Genomic DNA, 24,499 nt, shown 5'->3' on the forward strand with positions numbered 1-24,499 from the left:
ATTGCTAGTCTGCTTTTGATGTCCTCCTTGCTCCGTCTGTCATTTATTATTTTACTGCCTAGGCAGCAGAATTCCTTAACTTCATCTACTTCGTGACCATCAATCCTGATGTTAAGTTGCTCGATGTTCTCATTACCTTCGTCTTTCTTCGATTTACTCTTAATCCATACTCTATACTCATTAGGCTGTTCATTCTGTTCAGCAGGTCATGTAATTCTTCTTCACTTTCACTTAGGATACCAATGTCATCAGCGAATCGTATTACTGATATCCTTTCACCTTGAATTTTAATTCCACTCCTGAACCTTCTCTTATTCCCACCATTGCTTCCTCGATGTACAGATTGAACAGTAAGGGCGAAAGGCTACATCCTTGTCTTACACCCTTTTTAATACGAGCAGTTCGTTGTTCGTCGTCCATTCTTATTATCCCCTCTAGGCTGTTGTACATATTGTATATGAACCGTCTCTCCCTATAGCTTACCCCTACGTTTCTCAGAATTCAAACATTTTGCACAATTTTACATTGTCGAACGCTTTTTCCAGATCGACAAATCCTATGAACGTGTCTTGATTTTTCTTTAGTCTTGCTCCCATTATTAACCAGAACGTCAGAATTGCCTCTCTGGTGCCTTTACTTTTCCTGGAGCCAAACTGATCGTCATCTAGCGCATCCTCAATTTTCTTTTGCATTCTACTTTTCCATTCTTCTGTATGCCGTTCTTGTAAGTAACTTGGATGCATGAGCTGTTAAGCTGATTGTGCGATAATTCTCGCACTTGTCAGCTCTTGCCGTCTTCGGAACTGTGTGGATGATGCTTTTCCGAAAGTCGGATGGTATGTTGCCAGACTCATACATTCTATACACCAACGTTAATAGTCGTTTTGTTGCCACTTTCACCCCAATGATTTCAGAAATTCTGATGGAATGTCATCTATACCTTCAGCCTTATTTGATCTTAAGTCCTCCAAAGCTCTCTTAAATTCTGATTCTAGTACTGGATCCCCAATCTCTTCTCAATCGATTCCGGTTTCTTCTTCGGTCACATCAGACAAATCTTCCCCCTGATAGAGGCTTTCTGTGTATTCTTTCCACCTATCCGCTCTCTCTTCTGCATTTAACAGTGGAATTCCCGTTGTACTCTTAATGTTATCCTCCCTTGCTTTTAATGTGAATGCTGAGTCTGTCTTCCCGACAATAATTTCTTTTTTCATGTCTTCACATTTTTCCTGCAGTCATTTCGTCTTAGCTTCCCTGCACTTCCTATTTACTTCATTCCTCAGCGACTTGTATTTTTGTATTCCTGAGTTTCCCGGAACATTTTTGTACTTCCTCCTTTCACCGATCAATTGAAGTATTTTTTCTGTTAACTATGGTTTCTTCGCAGTTACTTCTTTGTTCCTATGTTTTTCTTCCCAACTTCTGTGGTGGCCTCTTCGACTGTAACGCCTACTGAGCTACTCCGTATAGCTGTATCTATAGCCTTACAATCTAGTATCTGATTTGTGTAACCTAAATGAAATCTTCCCGTGCCACCCGCCCTTTTGCAAGTATACGTCCTCCTCTTGTGATTCCTGAACAGAATATTCTTTAATACTAGCTGAAGTTTATTACAGAACTCAATCTTTCTCCTCTCTCATTCCCTTCCCAAGCCCATATTCTCCTGTAACCTTTTCTTCTACTCCTTCCTTTACAACTGCATTCCCATCCCCCATGACTAATAGATTTTCATCGCCCTTTACATACTATGTCACCCTTTCAATATCCTCATACACTCTCTCTATCTCTTTATCTTGAGCCTGCAACGTCGACGTGTATACCTGAACTGTCGTTGTCGGTGTAGGTCTGCTGTCGATTATGATAAGAGCAACCCTGTCACTGAACTGTTCACAATAACATACTTTCTGCCCTACCTTCCTATTCGTAACGAGTCCTACTCCCATTATACCATTTTCTGCTGCTTTTTATATTACCCTATACACATCTGACCAGAAATCCTTGTCTTCTTTCGACTTCACTTCACTGACCACTACTATATCTAGACTGAGCCTTTGCATTTTCCTTTTCAGAATTTCTAGTTTCCCTGCCACGTTCAAGCTTCTGACATTCCACGCCCCGTCTCGTAGAACGTTATCCTTCCGTTGATTAATGAATCTTTTTCTCATGGTAACCTCCCCCTTAGCAGTCCCCTCCCGGAATCTTTTGCCAATGGACAGATAATCACGACACTTCTTCAATTACAGGCCACAAGTCCTATGTATACACGTTACGTGTCTTTAATGCAGTGGTTTCCATTGCCTTCTGCATCCTCATGCCGTTGATCATTTATGATTCTTCCGCCTTTAGGGGCAGTTTCCCACCCCTAACACAAGAGAGTGCCCTGAACCTCTGTCCGCTCCTCCGCCCTCTTTGACAAGGCCGTTGGCGGAATGAGGGGTGACTTCTCTTGCCGGATTATTAATCAAAATTTAAGCAGCGGTGGGATTCGAACCCGGGATCGAAGACGTTTTGATTGTGAATCAGAGACGCTACCTCTTTTTTTATTATCAGAATGAGTTGGTACTATCATGACACTTCAGTAGACCATAGTCAAATCATCATGTAATATAAGCTGCAAATGGGAGAAAAATTAACTCTGATAATAAATATAAATAATAAATAATAAATCAAAGGAGAGAGAGAGAGAGGAGAAAAAAAAAAACGGGGCCGACAAACCACCACCAAGCTCGCATGATATGCATCAACAAATATTTTTACATGGATTCTTGATAATTTTTTAAATTTTATTATTATTTTGTGGATTTTTTTACTGTTTGTTATAGAATCTAAAAGTAGAAGGAAAAACGAAAGCAGATTACAAAAAATGGCTCTGAGCACTATGGGACTCAACTTCTGAGGTCATCAGAACCCAGAACCTAGAACTACTTAAACCTAACTAACCTAAGGACATCACACACATACATGCCCGAGGCAGGATTCGAACCTGCGACCGTAGCGGTCGCGCGGTTCCAGGATGTAGTGCCTAGAACCGCTCGGCCACTCCGGCCGGCGCAGATTACATTCGAAATAGCTAACAAAGAAAAATACCAGTTTGAATACAAGGATTGTGTACGCTCATGTGTATCTATACGTCTATACACATTTTAAAGTAGAACTGGAGCGATGCTGAGTCAAAACACAAAACAAAACGTACAGGCAAACCAGGAGAAGGCAAGGTGAAGCAACCAGATGGGAACATACATAACAAAGAAGAACACTTACCGTCAGAAACATTAAATTAACCAACACCTTGGCGACGGAAAACAAAGTTCAACATGTTGGCGAAGAGGTTTCGATATCGTGGCATTCGTAAGCATGTCCAGTAGGTAGTGATCATGTACTGCATGAGGTATTGTGATCTTCGCCCTCCCCTTCTACAACGTAATGAAGTTTCCCAGCAACCACATAACGGTATGGGTTTCCTACCGTGGAAAGAAAGAAGAATCTGGGCGCAATATGATGTCCGTAGTGTATGCAGTCCCAGAAGATCGAGTAAGGAATGCCAATTTTGTCCTGATCCAAGACCCGTTTGCCATATGACCTCAACAAGTAAAGCGATGTCGTATCGTATCTGGAGACCAACAACGACTACATAAATCCGTGTCACTAAGCCCAATACAGAAAAGTCGCTCGTTCGTTGGAATCAAGTTATTTACTCCCTTATACCACGAGGACGCTATGCGCATCGGCAAAATCGGAAGACTGATATTGAACCAAACTGTTGTCCTGGTTGTTTGCGGCGATTCTCTTTCAGCGAGGTTCGGGCAAGGGACTGCTTCCCAACGAGTCTTTAGGAATTTCATGGTGAGGACAGGTCTCTATAAGATGTCAGCCCCTAAATAGCTCACAGCAAGATAGAAGTCACGAATGTGTTTTATCTTATAATTTATATGAGCACATCAATAGGGGGTTTAAGACTAGCAGGACGGACACACAGAAATAAATGAGACTTGAATGTGTGAATTTCTTGAGTCATCGTCAAAACAGTGCGACGCATATATTGCATCTGTGTCTTTCTTCGTATATCAGTCAGGTCCAGCCCTCCAAAGGAATGAGGCTTCGTGATTACGTTATACCGTAAGCGAAATATATGTCTTTTCCATCAGAAACGACCAGATAATTTTTGTAGTTTCTTCGCCATCATCGAGGGAAGCAGATAAACTTGGTCCGCGTAGTAAGCTTTGCATAAGACATATGTATCCAGTATTCGGACTTTCTGGAGCAGAGTAAGAGAACGCCTTTCATGCTCTAGTATCGTTCCTTAAATTTTTTTCGTAACAGATTTCCACTTGAGCGCCGCCATTTTGAGTGGACAACGATCGATGATGATACCGAGAGACGTATGCCGATCCATCGCAGCAGCCCATGAAACAACTGCGTCATCAAAACCTCGTACGGAAAGAAGCTTACATTTACCTTCATAAAGTTTTGCACCTGAACTCCGACAAAAATCATCGATTATAGTCTTCAGTCGAGGAATCTCAGCAGGATTGCGAAGAAGAATCATCACGCCATCCGCATATGCAGCAACAGCTATAGTCCCGCCGGAAAGCGTCCAACCTGTCAGCCGGGATGCTAGCATCCGACGTAGGGACTCCAGAGACAACGCAAACAAAGTCTTTGACAGCGGTCTTCCTTGAGACACTCCCCTAAGAATATTTACTGGGAGCGTCAGTTGGCCATTAACAACCACCGAAGCCCCGTAAACAGATATGAGAGCACTCGCCGTGTGTCAACAGTGAAACTAACTGCCTCCAGAATTCTAAGCAGAAAGTTATGATTAACAGGGTAAGATGAAGTCTAGAAAAGCAAGGGCACAAGGGACGGACGTTGCAGCAGCAACCGGAACCACGTCACGACATTCGACTGTAGGGGTAAGAATGGTACGACCAGATACGCAGCTTTGCTGTTTTGCAACAATCGTCTCCATCAAAGCCGACATCCCACTATTAACTGCCCTCGTCACAGCCTTATAATCAAAGTTTAACAAGTAAATGGGCGAAAGCTATCGGGGCAGCCGGTCCAATGCCGTTCGGGATTAAAACAATTTTTCCCACTTTGAACGAGGTCGGCACTACTCTACCCTGTAACACCTCATTCAAAAGGGAGGTAAAAGTAGCACCCAACAACGGCCAAAAGCGCACGTAAAATTCCTTGGGAAGGCCATCTACACCCGGGGACTTTTGAGAAGGTGATCCACAATAAGTTTGTAAACTTCCTCAGGCTGAAAGGCAGCTAAATGCGTTGAATTATGTTCAGATGGTCGTATCCAAGATTCTGACAAATGGGTCGTTAAAGGTTTCAGTGGGCTCATCGGTGTCATGGACGTGTACATAGTACTGGTGTAAGATACGCACTACATCAGCTTGCGCCGTTACGATACGTCCATCATTTGTTGTGAGAGAATGAATGCAAGCGTGTCGGCTACGGGTCTGATGCCGACGCAAATCATATTAGGAAGTCAGTTCTTCCGTCACCAATGAACGCGGCTTCGATCGGATTTTCAAACCTTTTATTTGTATTCTCTTCAAGGTCAACAATTTTTCAAGGTCAACAATTTTGCCTTTACACGCCTAACATCCGCAATTCGCAGAGGGGCCTGATCCGAAGCAGCATGGAGTTCACGCAGGATGGAATAGTAATATTCAGAAGTTCTGCGGAAGTCTCGCGCTTTGCCAGCACAGAAAAGTATCAAAGATTGCCTTAACCTCGGTTTTGCTAACTGTGTCTACCATTCAAGGTTGGAAGAGTATTTCCCAGTAGACCGTAGAGTACACTCCCACACGACTCGCATCACGTCATCGAGAGAGGGGTCAGCTATGTGAGCGACGTTTAACATCCACGGAGGGCGAAACAATTTGACAGGTTGCCGTTCAGGATTGAGAGTTGTGGCCACAGCACAGTGATCCGTAAAGGAAGCTGGGATGACTTCAACATTAAGAATACTATCGCTCAATCCGTCTAATAAGTAAACCGTATCTAATCTGCTACTAGAAGTCGCAGTAAAGTGGGTAAATTTAACTAACGTTGGGTATTTACATATCCAGAGGTCTTTGAGGTATAAGGAGCGGACCAATTCATGTAATATACGAGAGAAATTAAAATTTGGAGATTGATCTGCAGGATGCAATACACAGTTAAAAATCGTCACCTAACAGAATACCCGGAGGAATCTTACGCAACACATAAACAATATCCTCTTTATAAAAACGCGAGTGCGGCTGGTACCGGTGGAGGTTCGAGTCCTCCCTCGGGCATGGGTGTGTGTGTTTGTCCTTAGGATAATTTAGGTTAAGTAGTGTGTAAGCTTAGGGACAAATGACCTTAGCAATTAAGTACCATAAGATTTCACACACATTTGAACATTTTTGAACATAAAAACGCGAACGATCCACTGCGCGACCAGTGCCATAATGTGCATATAGAAGAATCAAGGTAAAATTAAAAATTTGACAACCTATGCCCCTGCCAGACTCCAACATTTCCAACTCAGCAATAGGAATGCCCATAGAATATTCGGGTGCGACATTAAAGGTAATACGAAAACCAGGTAAGGAGAAATTACTAAATAACACCTCCTGTAAGAAGACTATGTCCACACATGAATCATAAATGAACTGACGCAGCGAAGCCAATCGCAATTCTGAATTCACACGATTAACATTTAAGGAAAGGGACGTGTAGGCTTGAGTCATTGATCACAGCTATACAGGGATGTAGGGGCGGTATTCAGCAGAATTAGGTAGACAGTTGAGCGTCAAGGTCCATTGCGGAGTCCACAGATGAATCAGACATCGGGGGACCAGAACCCCCATCATCACAACCTTTTTTCTTATTTCTTACGTGCCACCGCAGACTCAGCTTGTATACGCTGTTTCTGTCGGCTACGTGGCATGGCGGCCTCTGCAGACGGAGGAGTGGGGGGGTGTTATAGACACAGCCTCCTCCCCTCAGAACAAGGGTCCAGTCCCTAAGGCGGAAGCATTCTTTAGAACTACCAATACAACAAGCGATACCTGGTCGCTAATTTTATTCTTCTCAGGAATTGTTGTAGGTGGCACATTCGGGAAACCGTTGGCGTCTGAAGACGAAGGAGCAGGAGGACATTGCGTTGTCTCAGACTGTAACGGAGGACACAAGGACGGAGACTCCGCTCCCTATCCACACAAAGGCAGCTCAGGAGGAGCCACTTCGCGAGCAGGAGGGATGCAGGAGATAACTTCTGCACCACTCACCGTACCACGGACGGGAGGTGTTGTAGTATCGAGAGGAGCAGGGGACACAGTCACTGCGGTGGAGGTTGGGACAGAAGGCGCAGCCAAATCCTCACCCTCAGCCTCACCATCGTGTTCCGGGTTCTGTCCTGGAGGCAATAGGATTCTAAATCTGTCGCGGAGGAAACGGCAGAAATTCATCGACACGATTATCAGAACTGACTTTTTGTTCATTATGACCTGAAGCAGAAGCAGGTCCGGCGTCGGGAGTGGAAGAAAGAAGATCAGCAATCGTCAATTTGCGACGCTACATTAATGACGGCTTTAATACGAAAACTCTCCTCGGGCAATTAGACCGAACGTGTCCACTTTCATTACATAGGAAGCAGGTTCCCTCTTGACCAGTATACATGAAACGAACGCGATAACCACATACTAGTAAATGTATTGCGTTTAACGTGAATTTTCACGGAAGGAATTACACTATAACACAGTAATCTGTGTTGAGTAGACCAACGTTTTTCACGTTACCATAAGGAGTCAATATGTCCTTTAGAAAGTTGTCATCAACATCCGGTGGGAGGTTGAACACTCGAACATCGGTATAGTGAATTTCAAAATGGTTCAAATGGCTCTGAGCACTATCGGACTTAACAGCTGTGGCCATCAGTCCCCTAGAACTTAGAACTACTTAAACCTAACTAACCTAAGGACATCACACACATCCATGCCCGAGACAGGATTCGAACCTGCGACCGTAGCAGTCGCGCGGTTCCGGACTGCGTGCCTAGAACCGCGTGAATTTCAGCATCTGCAAGTGACACCATACTAATAGAACTATTGTTGTGGATTGGCAGGAGAGCCAACCCAGGAATATTAGAGGAAGCCGAAAGGCACGCGTTTTAGCTCACGCTCACGTGAGGTCTGGAACAGGACAGGGAAATTAGAATGTAGAAAAACGGACGTAGCTGGTGGAATACTTAACTTTAATCCATTAATGGTGAACGTCGGTCTGACGGTACATGATTAACAAGATCAATAGCAACTGATAATGGCGCCTTGCTAGGTCGTAGCAAATGACGTAGCTGAAAGGTATGCTAACTATCGTCTCGGCAAATGAGAGCGTATTTTGTCAGTGAACCATCGCTAGCAAAGTCGGTTGTACAACTGGGGCGAGTGCTAGGAAGTCTCTCTAGACCTGCCGTGTGGCGGCGCTCGGTCTGCAATCACTGATAGTGGCGACAGGCGGGTCCGACGTATTCTAACGGACCGCGGCCGATTTAAAGGCAGTGTGGTGTCTGGCGGTGACACCACAACTATCGCGATGCTTGAACGGGATTTCAGAACCATGTCGCGACAATAATCTTTCAACGTGAAGGGGATCCATAAACTTCACGTAAAACACTTACTCGTCTGCGTCAAAATAAGCGGTGTGCACCTGATCAGAGTTCACATGAATGGTAACGTCAAGCCAATTGTGGATTTCTAGAGACCCGGGCTGCACATGTCGCATTATTTTATCGGAAGTGAAAGTCACAGTATCTTTTCGTGGAATACACGTGGAAACCATGGTAGCCATAGCGGAGCGGCCGACACCGCTGAAAGTAGACGAAGACAAACAGACGGTATGCGGAAAGGAGGCGTTACGACTCACTGGGTAGGCAGAACAACACTAACACACAAGCGACGCTCCGGCAAGTGAAATAAACAAGAACCTTTCTACTAGGCGCTCGAAGCGGAACTATCCATAGACCACGGGTGCTCTCCTTACATTTTTTACAGTGCAGAAATGTGTCCATCTTTGGTTTGGTAGGTGTGACAACTTGAGATAATTATTGTCTCTAGGCCTGGGGCCTTATCATTACCACTCAGCAATGCTCGTTTCAATTCTTTGATCATCAGATCTTCGTTTAGAAGATGATCATGTTCTTCAACTGTCTCCTCTACGTGGAGAACTATTGAGTCAGGAATTTAACCGTTCTGGCAGGATGTTCACAGTGCTAGAGGACATGGCGGTAGCATGTACTGACTGTCAAAAATTTGGTGCGGTCTTCTTGTCTCACAACATACATGTAAACTGAGGTGACGAAAGTCATGGGATAACGATATGCACAACTACAGATGTCGACAGTATCGCATACACAAAGTATAAGACGGCAGTGCGTTGGCGGAGCTATCATTTGTAATCGGGCGATTCAGGGGAAAAGGTTTACGACGTGATTGTGGCCGCACGACGGGAGTAAACAGAGTTTGGACGCTGAGTGGTAGTTGGAGCCAGACGCGTGGGACATTAAACTCCAGCAGTCGGTAGGGAATTTAACATTCCGCGATAGACAGTGTCAAGCTGTGTGCGGAGAATACCAAATTTCAGATGATTCGTGTTGGTTCTTTCCGTTTAGAAACTGCCCGCCTTGTCCGCATGACTTCACAGCCGCGGAATAGAGTGTGATGTTTATCTAGAGAGCGTGGTGGTTGTGTCGTGAGAGAGAGTAGTAAGCTTGGATCGGTGGTGCTTGGGTATACGGTCTCTCGATGGCAAGGGGGTCACGTGGCTCGAATTTGCAGCGAAACATACTGACCTTGGGTTTGTGTGCGTACATTTTTTTTAGTGTAGAGCTCACTCAACACTTCCGGAATTGATTAATTTGCCGTGTCATAATTTAGATACGCATGGTAAATGATTCGTGGCCGTGGAATTAAGTCCCCTCATTGCTTGCTCGCCTATTGTGAATTTTCGCTCCGATAAACACTTCCTGTCTGAAAAGGTAGAACGAACTTTTACAAGTGATCGTCATTGTTATGGCTGTGTAGGAGTGTCACTGACCTGCCTGTCTCGATCCAGGTGTTTTTGTAAATTGGAGGGGAGCCAAGTTGAGTTGCAAATTTTTGGATGTTTAGGTTTCTTGGTAGTACTTCTGGAATTGTTTTTCTATTCTACCATCTTTTGTAATACAAAGAGTGCGTGTGTATTATAACAATTACTCCACGTTAGTCTTCTTACTGAATGCGGCAGTGTTGAGAGTGCGGTAGTGGCCCAGGCATAGGCGCGCCGTTTAGTCTGTTCCAGCGTCACAAACAGTGTGGTATGTATAGTGTTTTGTAATGTTCATAAAGTTCGTCAAATGGTGAATTATGTGTATTTAAAGTCCTCCCCCGTCTTTTTACACGTTTGATTTTTGCTAAGCCGCACTCTGAACAGTGACATTTCATCAGGCATTACCTCTCACCATGGACAATACAGTGACTTCACTTGACGACCGAAAGGAGCGACGTCTGCGTAGGTTTGTCAATGCTAACAGACAAGCAACACTGTGAAATAAAAGCAGAAATCAATGTGAGACATGCCACAATCGTATCCGTTACGACGGTGCAACGAATTTCGGGGTTAATGGTATATGCTAGCATACGGCCAACGCCAATCCCTTTGTTGAAATGTCGTGTGGCTAGGGACTCCCGTCGGGTAGACCGTGCGCCTGGTGCAGGTCTTTCGAGTTGACGCCACTTCGGCGACCTGCGCGTCGATGGGGATGAAATGATGATGATTAGGACAACACAACACCAAGTCCCTGAGCGGAGAAAATCTCCGACTCAGCCGGGAATCGAACCCGGGACCTTAGGATTGACATTTTGTCACGCTGACCACTCAGCTACCGGGGCCGGACATCCCTTTGTTAACAGCACGACATCGTCTGAAGCGCCTCTCGTGGGCTCGTGGCCATTTGGTTGGACACTAGGAGACTGTCCACATCCGTAGCGCAGCGGTAGCGTTACTGCCTACCACGCAAGGGGGCTCGGGTTCGATTCCCGGCAATGGACTGGGTGTTGTGTGTCCCTCATCATCATTTTCATCATCATTGACACGCAAGTCGCCGAAGTGGCGTCAACTAAAAAGACTTGCAATACGGCGGCCGAACCCCGAAGGGGATATCCCGGCCAATAAAAGCCATACGATCATCTCATTTCACTGGGCGACTGGAAAACTGTAGCCTCGTGAGGTCAGATTTCGTTTGGTAACAGCTGATGGTGGGGTTCGAGTGTGGTGCAGATCCCACGAAGCCATGGACCCAGGTTGTCAAGAAGGCACTTTGCATGCTGGTGGTGGCTCCATAATGATGTGGGCTGTGTTTATATGGAATGGACTGGGTCCTCTGGTACAACTTAACTGACCATTACCTGGAAATAGTTGTGTCTGGCTACTTGGAGACAATATGCAGCTACTCATGGACTTCATTTTCCCAAACATATCACAAGGGCACAATTGTTAGCGATTGGTTTGACGAACATCCTGAACACTTCGAGGGAATGATATGATCACCCGACATGAACGCCATCGAACATTCGTGGAACTTAATTCGTACCGAATATCCTGCACCAGCAACACTTTCGCAATTGTGGACGCCTGGCTCAGTATTTCTGCAGGAGATTTCCAGCGACGTGTTGAGTCCATGCCTCGTCGAGCTGCTGCACTACACTGGGCAAAAGGAGGTCCAACACAGTATTAGGTGGTTTCACATGACTTTCGTCACCTCAGTGCGTTTATTATAAGGCGTGTGTTCGTGTTACTAAAATGTACCGTGCACTTATTCTTGACAATGTAATTCATTTCACTACAGGACGACAGTGACATGTGATGTATTTTATGCTATTTGACGCCATAGGTTTTATGTCACAATGTAATCTGTAAATGTGTTATGATAGCTAATGGTGATCCGAGGACTGGAAATGATTGGTATACAGAAGTATTTACTTGCATAATCAGCCCTTGGTGTGAACTATGGCTACGAGCCGTGGAGACACCACCTTAACAAAATAAATTCCAAATTACTTCTTAAGGCATAAGGATCTGTCAAGAAGATAAGATTTTAGCTTTTCAAGTTAATTTGTTTTTCTACTAAGGTCTTTATTTCTTTCAATATTATTTACGAATATTGCTCATTTCTCCCAGGGCAGTGATTGTTGCTTATAAGGAACGTTTTTGGAAGTACATCTACTTTGAGGCTGTTGTCAGTACGCCCAGCTGTTTAAAGAGCTATCTGCAAGAGGTTCTGGAGTAATCATCACATATTATCCTTATTTCATGCTTCTAAGAAATAATTTTTTTTCCTGAGTAACGAGTAACTAATGAATATGATGTCATAACACATTTGTGGATGGAAAGAGGAGAAGTTAATCTTAAAAAGTGTGAAATACCTAACGGGTAAGTTTCAGAAGACCTCTAACATGATATTTCCGGTTTTCGTTATCAGTGTACACTCCTAGAGAATTTAAATAAATGTGCTTCATTTACTGAATTGCGCTCATTCTTTATTTATTATTGTGTGGTCAGGCCATATCCAGTGCATTATTGCATATGTTGTCCCTTATCCAAAACCGATGACAGTTCTTCTTATTAATTTAATCTTTTTTTTTCATTTTCAAGTGTTGGAGTTTCTCCTGTTAAACTTCGTTTTAATACTCGCATTCTCAGCCAAGAGAGCTATCCCTGCTTCTACTACACGTTGGAATACGCCAACGGCAGAGGACGAAACTGTGGAACACCCGATTGTCAGCGGTGTATCTTATAGACAGGTAGTGGACAAAACATCGGCTGATGGGTATTTACTCGAAACGACATGGTAGCTAAATTGCTTGCTAGTGTTTATCCTTGGCTTGTCACACACGGATCCAATGTACAGTCATATGAATCCGTTTGTTCGCACACAGTACCTTGCAGGCAACTAGGCAATGCACAACTCGTAGCTCATGAGCTGAGCTGTTTGAGAATCACGCGAGCAACGGTCCACGTGCATGAGGGAGCTTCAGTAGTTCCCCACGGCACTATGTCAAGCTTGTCGACCAAATTTGAGACTGCAGCAAGCAAGATGTGCGCGCTATGAATTCAACACTCCCCAAACACCACCGGACGTTGAGCGGTCATGGGTGCGTCGGGATGTCACGCCATGCGTTCCGTGCCTCTTGCAGTCCAGATCATGACGCGCCGCTGCATTCGACAGAGCAAAAGTAGATGCTACACACAATTAGGTAGGCGTCTATAAACAGTTCATGGCTGTATAAGGCGTTGTGTGTATGTTGGGTTATGGTGGTGACAACAATTTAGTATTTTTAGGTGTAATCCTGGAGGACAATATTCAATTTAAAAAAAAAGTCTTCTCTCACAAATAAATCTCCCTGTATATCGTCAAATCCATACGTATGTCTGTCTGCTGGAAAGTGAAAAAAGAAAGCCACAAAATGTATGAAAAATTTACTGAGTCTTGAAAGAAATGGAGAATTATTGGGGTTTACTGTTCGATCAACGTAAATTTCAGATGGACAAGAGCGGAGAAGAAAGTTCGCCGGCTCCTTTTGGAAGAGACCGTACTGGGAATTTAAGCAACTCTTACGTCCTTCTTCCGAGAACAGCTTTACATGAGTACCCAGTCTGGGAGAAAGCACACCACGGTTACGGATAAGTAAAAGAAAGCCCTTGTTCATTAATGTAACTGTTATTCGTTCCGTATGAAATAGGGACTTCAGTGGTTGACGACATAATGGTTACTTTGCAGAACGAAACAGGTGTTAGTTTTAAGCACCATGTGTAAATCACGACATTCATATGAAAATCAAAATCTCAATTTTGTCTAGATCGCGAGTTTAATAAGAGCTGTTTCAATTGTGCTGATATATCTTCACATCTAAAACAGACGGAAAAATATTGTTCATAAAAAGTTCTACCTACTACAGTACATTCTATAATAAATATGAACAAAGTGACAAAGAACACACCATAAAATGTCGCTACCGACTTACTTCTAACATGTACAATCAAGTACTGAGTCATTAAAACTGCTGTGTGTTTCGTGATGTTACTATTTAAGATAAAAAATGTGCATCTGCATGCACAATTACGAAGTAGAATTTATCATAAAAAGTTTGAGCAATATACAAAAAAATATTGGCAAGTTAACTCAAATAGCAAAAAATGTCAAGTGAAGGTTATAAAACGTGAGAAGAATATGTGGGAATATAAAACAATAATTCTAACGGACAGGAATTGATATTAGAAGGTGTTCCTCAGTAATTGCGAAGTAACTTCACAAATAAAATGCAAAGCCCAAACAGGAACACTGATCCGTTATAAAGTTCATTGCACGTCAGTAAATTGCGAAATAATGTAACAAATACAATGCAAAATACGACGCATTCATTGCAGACACAAGGGGTCGCATTATTCGACACGCTGTGCCTTCTTGTTGCCGCCAGTCGCCGATGCTCTGTGGGCGAGTGCAGGAGGGTCCAAGAGGAAGCAGTCAGGCCGTCTTCCCGCCTTCACACTAGATACTAAGCGTCATAACCGCTCTAGTTTCTGTACATCTTTGTATCACATTTTAGCATACGCCGAAGTATCAGATCACGAAAGCAGATCCTCAAAATTGTTAAAATACTTGTTCCGATTAAACTCGCACTGTTCATTCAAAATCTGTTCCGGAGAGCACTTTTGTGACGTTTATGTCTAAAGTAAGGTGTGGTGTTTATGTCTAACAAAGAACAGTTAGATCAATGGTGTGCTGACTGCGTATCTGATAACGTGTATCTGTATATTTACTTACCTGACCTGTTTTAAACAGTCTGTGTACTAGCAAGAAAGTAATAGCAGTAAACGGTAAAATAATTAAAACCTGTGCGCGATAATGACAAATTAGAGGTAAGTATGTTCAGATGTACTCGATCTTACTATGGCCCTGTAAATCTGAAAAAGTACAAAAGTGGTCCCTGCGCGAAAATCAATAAAGTGTATGAAATAAATTTCTTACCTCGCATTTGTGTCGCCTTGGATAACTCTTTGTTCTGTTCTCAGCACTAGTAACCTAACTACAGCTGCAAAACCCAAAATTAGAGACATTTGACTGACTGTGAGACACATTTATTTATTTATTTATGCATTTATTTTACCTGACAAGAAATAGAACTTGTTTGAATAAAAACGACTTGGAATTGGGAGGCAGAATCAGGAGAACAACTCTAATATCTTATTTGAAAATCTTACTGTATTGTGAAACTGACTTGCAACTCTTCAGCCATATTATAAAAACTACATTTACGCAAACAAATGATCTTTACAAAAACAAAAAAAATACAGTAAAAAACTGGGGTTACATACTGTAACACCCCACCCGTCACTTATCTGGTTTTGGCGTGTGTTCACCCCAGCTTATTGACTAACAGATCAACAGAGAATGCAAAACTACCGCAATATCAGATAACGCAAAGCAAGTATTAATTGATTCAGAATTGATCACTTTTAATTAAAAAGGGGTGCACATTGATGTTATATTCAGCTATTGAACACCAGATGCAAATGTTGAACATAAAATTAATTAAGAAAGTGACTTGGGATTTCAACTACTTAATTGAAAACAGATGCAGTCGATTAGCACAAATTTACGAGTATTTTAACTCCCGACCTTCAATCATCACATTACATGACTCTCCTAACAGTCAGTGGTAATAAATTACGTTTACGTGGAGTAAAGCGGGATAAATCAAAATTAATTCCTATCGACTGACCAAGGCGTAATGCGAAGTGCGAGAAGAATTCCCCAATACACGGCCCATGAAACCCTCGTGGAAACATTGCCGACGTGAATCATCAAATTAATCAGTGGCCTAATTCAAGCCGGAGCGGGCGCAATATCACCGAATTCAGCATGGCGGGGAGACGTCGTTGTGAGGACGTCAGCCGGCCTCGTGCTGCTGCTAGGCTGCGCTCGTCTATTCAGTCCTAGCTATCTTGCTCAGTACATAGCCGAATCAAAACTTTCTATCTCCAAGCTCCATCGTTCCATTTGCTAAGTCCTAAACTGCAGAGATACTCACTCTCTCTCAGGCAAGCCATGTAAAGAACGCCACGTCCACACTCTAAGCAAGCTGGGAACGGAAGACCTCTACAGAGACTTCTCCCAGTCCGCTCCTCGCCTCGGTTTCCCCTCCAGCAAAATCACTTACGCCAATTGCAGCGCAAGTCGCGTTAATTATGTGTTGCTTCCCAGTGCTGACCAATGCCTGCTCTGGGAAGTGAACAAATTCCCAAAAAATTTCCCTTCCTCTCAACTTCTGCTATTTAGCTCCTCCCAGGCCACCCATCAAGGTTAGCATCTGCACAAAAAACCAATTTTTCCGGAATTCTGACTCCCAGGAGAGGACTTCAAATTCCTTGGTCCTACATTCCCATCGGAGGTCGGCGTATTTCATTCTGTTGCTCTTCACCTGATTTACTTCAGACTCTGCGGACCGTGAATTCAGCGTGAAGTTGCTATAGTCACGAACATGCATATTTTGGCCTCTGCTGTCTGCTCCACCATAGCTTTGCGCGGCTTTCTCGCATGTTTCACTGAAAACGGGACGACGGACATTTATCAACAGGCGTACAAGTTCTCCATCTGCTTCCCGGTACACCAGCATGGGGTCAACCACCCACTCACTGTCACTCATCTGCAGGCAGCTGGAGGCCGCGCCCCGTTACCACTTTCTCAGAGCTTGAGCAGCCCTAAGCTGCCTATTGTCGCTTCCCTTCGCAGCTCCCCAGCCAGCCACGGTCAACTCTGAATACTTCCCTGGGATAAACTAGCCTCCAGTAAATCGACGCGTATCCACAAAGTTTTCATGTCGCGTGAATTACTTTAAAACCATCACCCGACATTAATTATTCCAATACGTCCATACTGTACCCTCTACAAGATGCATTGTGCCTTGTCAGTCATTTTTGTTCAGCCCTACTGTTCGCTCAACATGAGTTAGGTGATCTTTAATGACTTCATGTAAGGGGCATAGTTCTTGCCATCTTACAGTACAAAGCTGGTCTCAATCCAATTCTTTCTACATTAAAAGCGCATAAATACATTAATATTGATTGCCTTATTCTAGTTCGAAGTAAAAATATGTACAAAGATTCTTTATCAGAATTTCATGATAATATTTGTAGAATTTTCTTAATTTTACTTCAAATCTTATTTCTTCCATGAGTAATTAATACACAACACTGAAATTATTACACCGAATATTTCATACCAAGTGAGTGCCCACTCTGGAGCATCGCAACAGACACTGCCAGCCCCTGGCGCACTACTCCTGCTACTCCCCAGCAACAGCTGCCCACCTGCGCGACCTAACATAAGCGCTCAGTTACACATACTCTGCCTCAGCGACAGCTGCCTCGCAGTGTTCTTTCTCACGTACTTCTTTGTAATCGATATATCGCTTATGCTCTTGGAGAATACGTAAAAAATTACAATTTTTATTATATGTATCTGTTTCACTTTTTCCTACTAAAGATCTGAATTTCCTGTAACACGTCGAGCAGTCTTCGTTTAGTTGCTCTATGTAGCTCTTCCATGTTCCGTTCTGTGTTCGTTATACAGCGCTTTTTGATGTAGATAAGTTAAAGTTATAGTCTATTTCTGCTTTGAAATGCGGATGGATGTAGTCTTTGAAAAATTAACATTTTGTGTTTCGACTGCTCCTAAACCTGAGAAAAAATGGAAAAGGTTTATTAAAAGTTACTAAACGATTAGCTCATTGGATGTATTCTAATCTCACAGCTTTCTGGAAATAAAAGTAACTTTTCCTAGCGACTTAATTATTTTGCGCATGTTTGTGAGATAGCTCATAACCGCAAATGAGAGGTAGAATCAACCAGTTTAAGGCTTGTCCTTCAAACATATTTATTATGTGAAGATCCATGAATACTCAGATTTAAAACAAGGAAATTTACTCCAGTTACTTCCCCTCCACTTTAGAACAAGCCGTGCAGGCTTCTTGTGCGTTAGTATTTCATTGACTTCACTGAGCATTATGAAAATTTAGTCTCTTTGTCCTGAAAGTACGTTCAACACACAATGATCGTAAAAGACACTGCTCACGTGCACTAAGGTGACAGAAATCATGGGACAGCGATATGCACATATACAGATGGTCATAGTGGCCCGTACACAAGGTATAAAAGGGCAGTGCATTCTCGGAGTTGTCATTTGTACTCAGCTGAATCAGGTGGAAAGGCTTACGACCTGATTGTGGCCGCACGACGGGAGTTAACAGACTTTGAACGCGAAATGGTAGCTGGAGATAGAGGGATATTCCGTTAGGGAATTCAATATTCCGATATCCACATAGCCACAAGTGAGTGGCGAGAATAACAAATTTCGGGCGTTACCTCTCCCCACGGACAACGAAGCGGCCGATGGCCTTCACTTAACGACCGAGAGCAGCGGCATTTGCGTAGAGTTGTCAGCGCTAACAGGCAAGCAATATTGCGTGAAATAGCCGCAGGAATCAATGTGGGACGTACGACGAACGTCTACGTTAGGACAGTGCGGCGTGATTCGGTGTCAATGGTCTACAGCAGCGGACGACCGACGCTAGTGCCTTTGCTTACAGCACAACATCGCCTGCCACACCTCTCCTAGGCACGTGATCATGTCGGTTCGACCCTAAACCGTGGCCTTGTCAGATGACTCCCGATTTCAGTTGGCAAGAGCTGATGGTAGGGTTCAAATGTGACGCAGACCCCACGAAGCCATGGACGCAAGTGGTCAACAAGGCACTGTGCAAACTGGTTGTGGCTCCATAATGGTGTGGGCTGTGTTTACATTGGATGGACTGGGTCCTCTGGTCAAACTGAACTACATGGAGACCATTTTCAGGCATTCATGAATTTTATGATCCCAAACAACGATGCGACATGTCACTGGGCCATAATTGTTCGCAACTAGTTTGAAGAACATTCTGGACAGTTCGAGCAAGCGGTTTGACCATCCAGATCACCCGACAAGAATACCATGTAACATTTATGGAAGATAATAGAGAGATCACTTTGTGAGCAAAATCTTGCACCGGCAATACTTCCGCAATTGTGGACGTTATAGAGGTAGCTTGTCTGAGTATTTCTGGAGGGGCTTCATACGGCTTGTTGAGTCCATGTTACGTCGAGTTGCCGCACTACTAGGTGGCTAACAACTTTAAGATAGGTAACAATTTCAGTTAAGACTTCATATCACGAAGTCTTGTAAAATATGACAGTGACTACATCGAATCGCCACACGTTAAAAAGGATTATTTTACAATGTGACGATATCATGATGATGTTTAGGTTTGTGGGGCACTCAATGCGTGGTCATCAGCGCCCGTACAAAGTCCCAACATTACAGAGTCTAATTTTTTTCACAGTCCAATCTAGCCATTGTCACGAATGTTGTTGTTGTTGTTGATGATGATGATGATGAAGAAATGATGAGGACAACCTAAACAACTAGTTCCCAATGCGACGATATGATGTAATTATCCACATATTTTAAAAGATTTCGAGATGATCAGAACACTTAACTGAAAGTGTTTTAAGTCTGTTGGTGAATTAATCACATCCGAACATGGCAATCAAATAGTGAAAACGGTAATGGGAACATTGTAATTTGTAAGCGGTTTTGGATGTAAAAAATTATCATTTGAGGGAATCAGAAGGTTCTGTTAATAGGAGTTCAAGGCAGATTTGCGTAGGAGAAAAAAGTCCTAGGAGAATGGATGCCATTACAGTGCTTTGAAGGAGGCGATCTCTTTTACAATTGACGGCAAGACGGAACACCTGTTGAACAGAACTAAGGAAGGAAGAAAACTAGCGTGCAGCATCCCGTCAGCGAAAGTTTCATTAGAAACGCGCACAATGAACCCTGCTGGAAATAGCCTTTAGCGATTTAGGTGACCACGGAAAGTCTAAATCTGCATGGCTGGACGGGCATTTGAACCGCCGTCTTCCCGAACGCGAGTCCATAGGGTTACTTGAATGGCGCAGGCGAATAAGCTTATTGCAGTAGAAGTGCTCTATAGGTGTTGAATGGTAAACTGGAGCGGAATACCGGTTGTGGAGAATAGCACTGTGCGGAAGTGACACATGGGAAATGGCAAAACTGGGTTGGAAGAAACTGGAAATATTTGAAATGTGGTGGTGTAGAAGCATGAATAGATAACAGAATGCTAGAGGGGAGAAGTAAATGTCAAATCGTTACCAGAAGAAAGGACAGTTGATTGCTCTTTGCTGTGGAGAGGAGCTGGGCTGTAGAGCAGCAGAGGAGAAGTACTGTAAGCACCCAAAAGATGTAGAAATTGAGTTTACAGTGGATATTTGGTGTAGTATATCATAGAGATGAAAATAATCGATGAGGAAGAGATGGAGGTGACATACAACCTGCCGAAACCAAGACGGACTGCCGTGTACCTTATTACTCGTCAATATCGAACAGCAACTGTATGTTAGAAACCAACCAGGAGAATTTTCACGCTAAGAAGTGGAGAAAACACTTCGTCATACGAATACCGCACGAAACCCAGCCCTGTGGCGCGGGAATGAGTCTGGCGTGCGAACACTGCCGTTTTAATATTTACGCTTGAGAGAGGGCCACTTCACGATCTGAGTCATGGTATGCACGTATTGGTTAAAGGGAGGAGGTATGTGGTGTTTTTGAAATGTGTTGTGTGCGTGTACTTATAAAGGGCGTAATAGAAGTGCAGGTTTGTGCGATTAAATGAATTCTCGAGTGGAGCGTACTATTGCGTGTACCTTTGGAGTTACAAGCAACGAGCGGTGCGTTTTTTGTGTGTGCTATTGGACAATAATCATGTAATCAAAGACGTTTGATGTTGTTCGTACATCACATTTATCAAAAACAGTGATCATTTCATATTTTAGGAAAGTCACACATGTGACGCGGATAATCTACAATGTTACCTTTCGAACAGCGAATAAATTGAATTCAGTTAGTAGTAACACTTCATAGCGACTTAAGCCGTCTAGAAGCAATATACCGCCAGGAGAGATATTGCAGCAGAAAGTGGAGACGCTTCAGACATGAGCTGCTTTTTCGATCCATTGATATCTGCTTCTGTAATACGAAAAACTAGAGTCGTTACTTTGCCTTTGGCACTACACTTTTTTAAACTTTGATCAATTTATCCCTACAAATTTCTTATGAGAATTATGTAAGTATTTAACAGTCTTGATTAAATATCTTAAGTCTATAAAATGTTATTCAGTAGTCCCAGTTAATGTGCGTCCTCTCTTCGACTACATTTCACTTATCTACTATTGTAGTTTTGTAACATAATATAAAAAGATGATCGCCCCTCAATTGTATGAATAAACTTCTCTGCACCAAACAATTTAAATGAGTAATGAATGTTTGTTACTATATTAAGAAGTTCAAATCTCATTTAATGTAGATTTCCTGGTGTATTCTTATAATTGATAATACATAACAAAATGGAATTTTTTGGTTCAGCTACTCTTCTTTTTAGTCCACTGCGCTTTCTCATGCCACAAACGCAAAACTCTACGTAAACAAAATGAACTACACCCTACCATTATCACATAATCAATCTAAATTGTAGTGCACTCTATGTTGTTACGGAATCAAAAAAACCTATGTTACTCGATGTATTATCATTTTACGCCTAAAAAAATAGCGCCTTATTGTCGATGTGTGGTTGATATCAGACTGCCGACACAGTCTCAGTAATCCAAAGTTAATGCGACGTTTCGTATAAGGGCTAATAGTGTAAGGTGAATCTACATTATGTGCGTCCGTTTAGTTGACCATTGGACGCTACTGGAGGTCTGTAGGTTGACTAAGATTGTAAAACACTGAATCGCTTTTGAACTTTTTCAGAACATTTCTATGGACACAGAAGATGTAGTACCTTAAATAGCCTGACAGTGCTAATGAGTTCATCTGTGGTAAAGTCAACAGGCAGCACGTAAGCCACAACCTGTTATGACCAAATCCTTCGTGTTCTTGAGCTGTTACGATTTTCAGACCTTTCAGGATACTGAAAATTTCAGGCCTTATCAGTGCTCTTGTTAGAACGAAGGGATGCTTCAGGGTTCTAAGAGGTAGCCTTTGATTCAGTTGCTCATTCTGAGAGTAGTGATCAGATTGGACGAAGTGAATGAAGCCTCTGCGAGAAACTGTGTCCGGGTGCGCTTCGTGTGCATGTGACTTTGGGAACACGGCGGGTTTACAGGCGGCTGCGGGTGTCGCAAGTCCTGTAGCTGGCTGGTCCTGTCGGCTGTGGGGCGCCGTTACAGTTGCTGGCTGGCGGGTGAAAGGCGGCCGGTCACCTGGAACAACGGCCGCGGTGGACACCGCCAGCGCCGCACGCACCGGAAGGCGGCGCGCGCTCGAAATTACCGCCCCAGAAAACTGCGCTCCTCTCAGAAGAGGCTCTTCCACTTATTTAGCACCTAGATAGGCAATATATGTACACTGAGGTGACAAAAGTAATGGGACGGCGAAATGCACATGTACGGATGGAGGTAGTATCGCGTACAGAAGGTATAAAAGGGTAGTCCATTGGCGCAGCTGTCGTTTCAGGTAATTCACGTGAAAAGGTTTCTGATGTGATAGTGGCTGCACGACGGGAATTAAGAGAATTTTAACGCGGAATGGTAGTTGGAGCTAGACATATGAGACATTCCATTTCGAAAATCGTTAGGAAATTCAATATTCCGAGATCCGCAGTGTCAAAAGCGTGCCGAGAGCACCAGATTTAAGGCATTACCCTCACCATGAACAACGCAGTCCTTCCTTGTCGACCATATCGGTTGGAACCTAGACAACTGGAAAACCGAAGCCTGCTCAGATGAGACCCGAGTTCAGTTGGCAAGAGCTGCCGGTTGGATTTGAGTGTGGCGCAGACCTCAGGAAGCCATAGGCTCAAATTGTCAACAAGGCACTGTGCAAGCTGGCGATGGCTTCATAATGGCTGTGTTTGCTTGACATGGCCTGGGTCCTCTGGCCCAACTGAACCGATCACTCACTGGAAATGGTTTTGTCCGGCTACTTGGAGACCATTTGCAGCTATTCATGGACTTCATGTTCCCAAACAACGATGTCATATCACTGGGCCACAATTGCTCGCTATTGGTTCGATGGACATTCTGGACAATTCGTACGAATGATTTGGCCACCAAGATCGCCCAACATGGGACGTAATCGAGAGGTCAGTTCATGCACAAGATCCTTCACCGGCAACAATTTCGCAATTGTTGACGGCTATAGAGACAGCACGGCTCAATATTTCTGCAGGGGACTTCCAACGACTTGTTGAGTCCATGTCACGTCAAGAAGCTGCCCTGCGCCGGGAGAAAGGAGATCAGACACGATATTAAGAGATATCTGACAGCTTTCACCATCTCCTGCATAAGTACTCAATTGTCTAATGATTATTTGCTAACAGCAGCTGAATAAGTTCGGGTTGTTGAACCCCGAAGGTAGAATAGACAGATTCTGAACGACTTCACATCGTGGGACGAAGTATTGTATTCTAGTGAGGGGATTACCTCATGAAAAATACCTGGAGGCTTATCTCCAGTTCAGGCCTGCTTTGTGGCAGAGGCACGCTTTCTTGCTGCACGCGTGAACCCGGTACGAAACCGCCGTATTCCGTATCAGAGAATGGTAACCTTAAGGTGGACATGTCTAGACAGAGGAATCTTCTTGCAGTCATACAGCGTAAGATCAGCGCATTCGGTTATCAGAAATCAACTTCTTCTGTTACATCAGCACAGGTACACTCGACACATCGAGCAACTTCAAATTAGTTAACTAAATATATCTGCAACTACAATAGGATTTCGTGTTGTTGTTTGGGTTGCATTGTCCAGCAGTTAAATAAAAATTAATTCTCATCATCTGGTTCTTAGGGAGATTTTCGTAGATTTGGTCTTTATTATAAGGCAAAATCTGGCCGCTGTGGCCGAGCGGCTCTAGGCGCTTCAGTCCGGAACCGCACCGCTGCTACGGTCGCAAAGTCTAGGGGACTGATGACCTCAGATGTTAAGTCACATAGTGCTTAGAGCCACTTTTAAGGTAAATTCCGTGATTGGGAATCTTTTACAAATATTCCCAACTGGAACTAACTCTGCCCCGACACCAGCTTGACAGGTTCTTGCCTTAAGACTCAGACGCTACAGTGGGGCAGAACTGAAAAATCTTTTCTGTCCAAATGTAATATTTTGACTTCAGTTTGACCTCACAAATTTCATCTCTTTCATTAAAGACCTTCTCCAACTGTCTAATGGCTACAGAATCTTATATGAGCCCTTTGTCGAATGAGCACGTGCACACACTAAACCTTAATACTTCCCTAAAATTCCGGAAAAAATGATTCACAATTCAGTGCCCGCGAACGAAAACTCACTTTCCGTATTGAAACAGTAACTT

The sequence above is a fragment of the Schistocerca serialis genome, chromosome 1 (genome assembly GCF_023864345.2).
Source record: "Schistocerca serialis cubense isolate TAMUIC-IGC-003099 chromosome 1, iqSchSeri2.2, whole genome shotgun sequence".
Taxonomy (NCBI): domain Eukaryota; kingdom Metazoa; phylum Arthropoda; class Insecta; order Orthoptera; family Acrididae; genus Schistocerca; species Schistocerca serialis.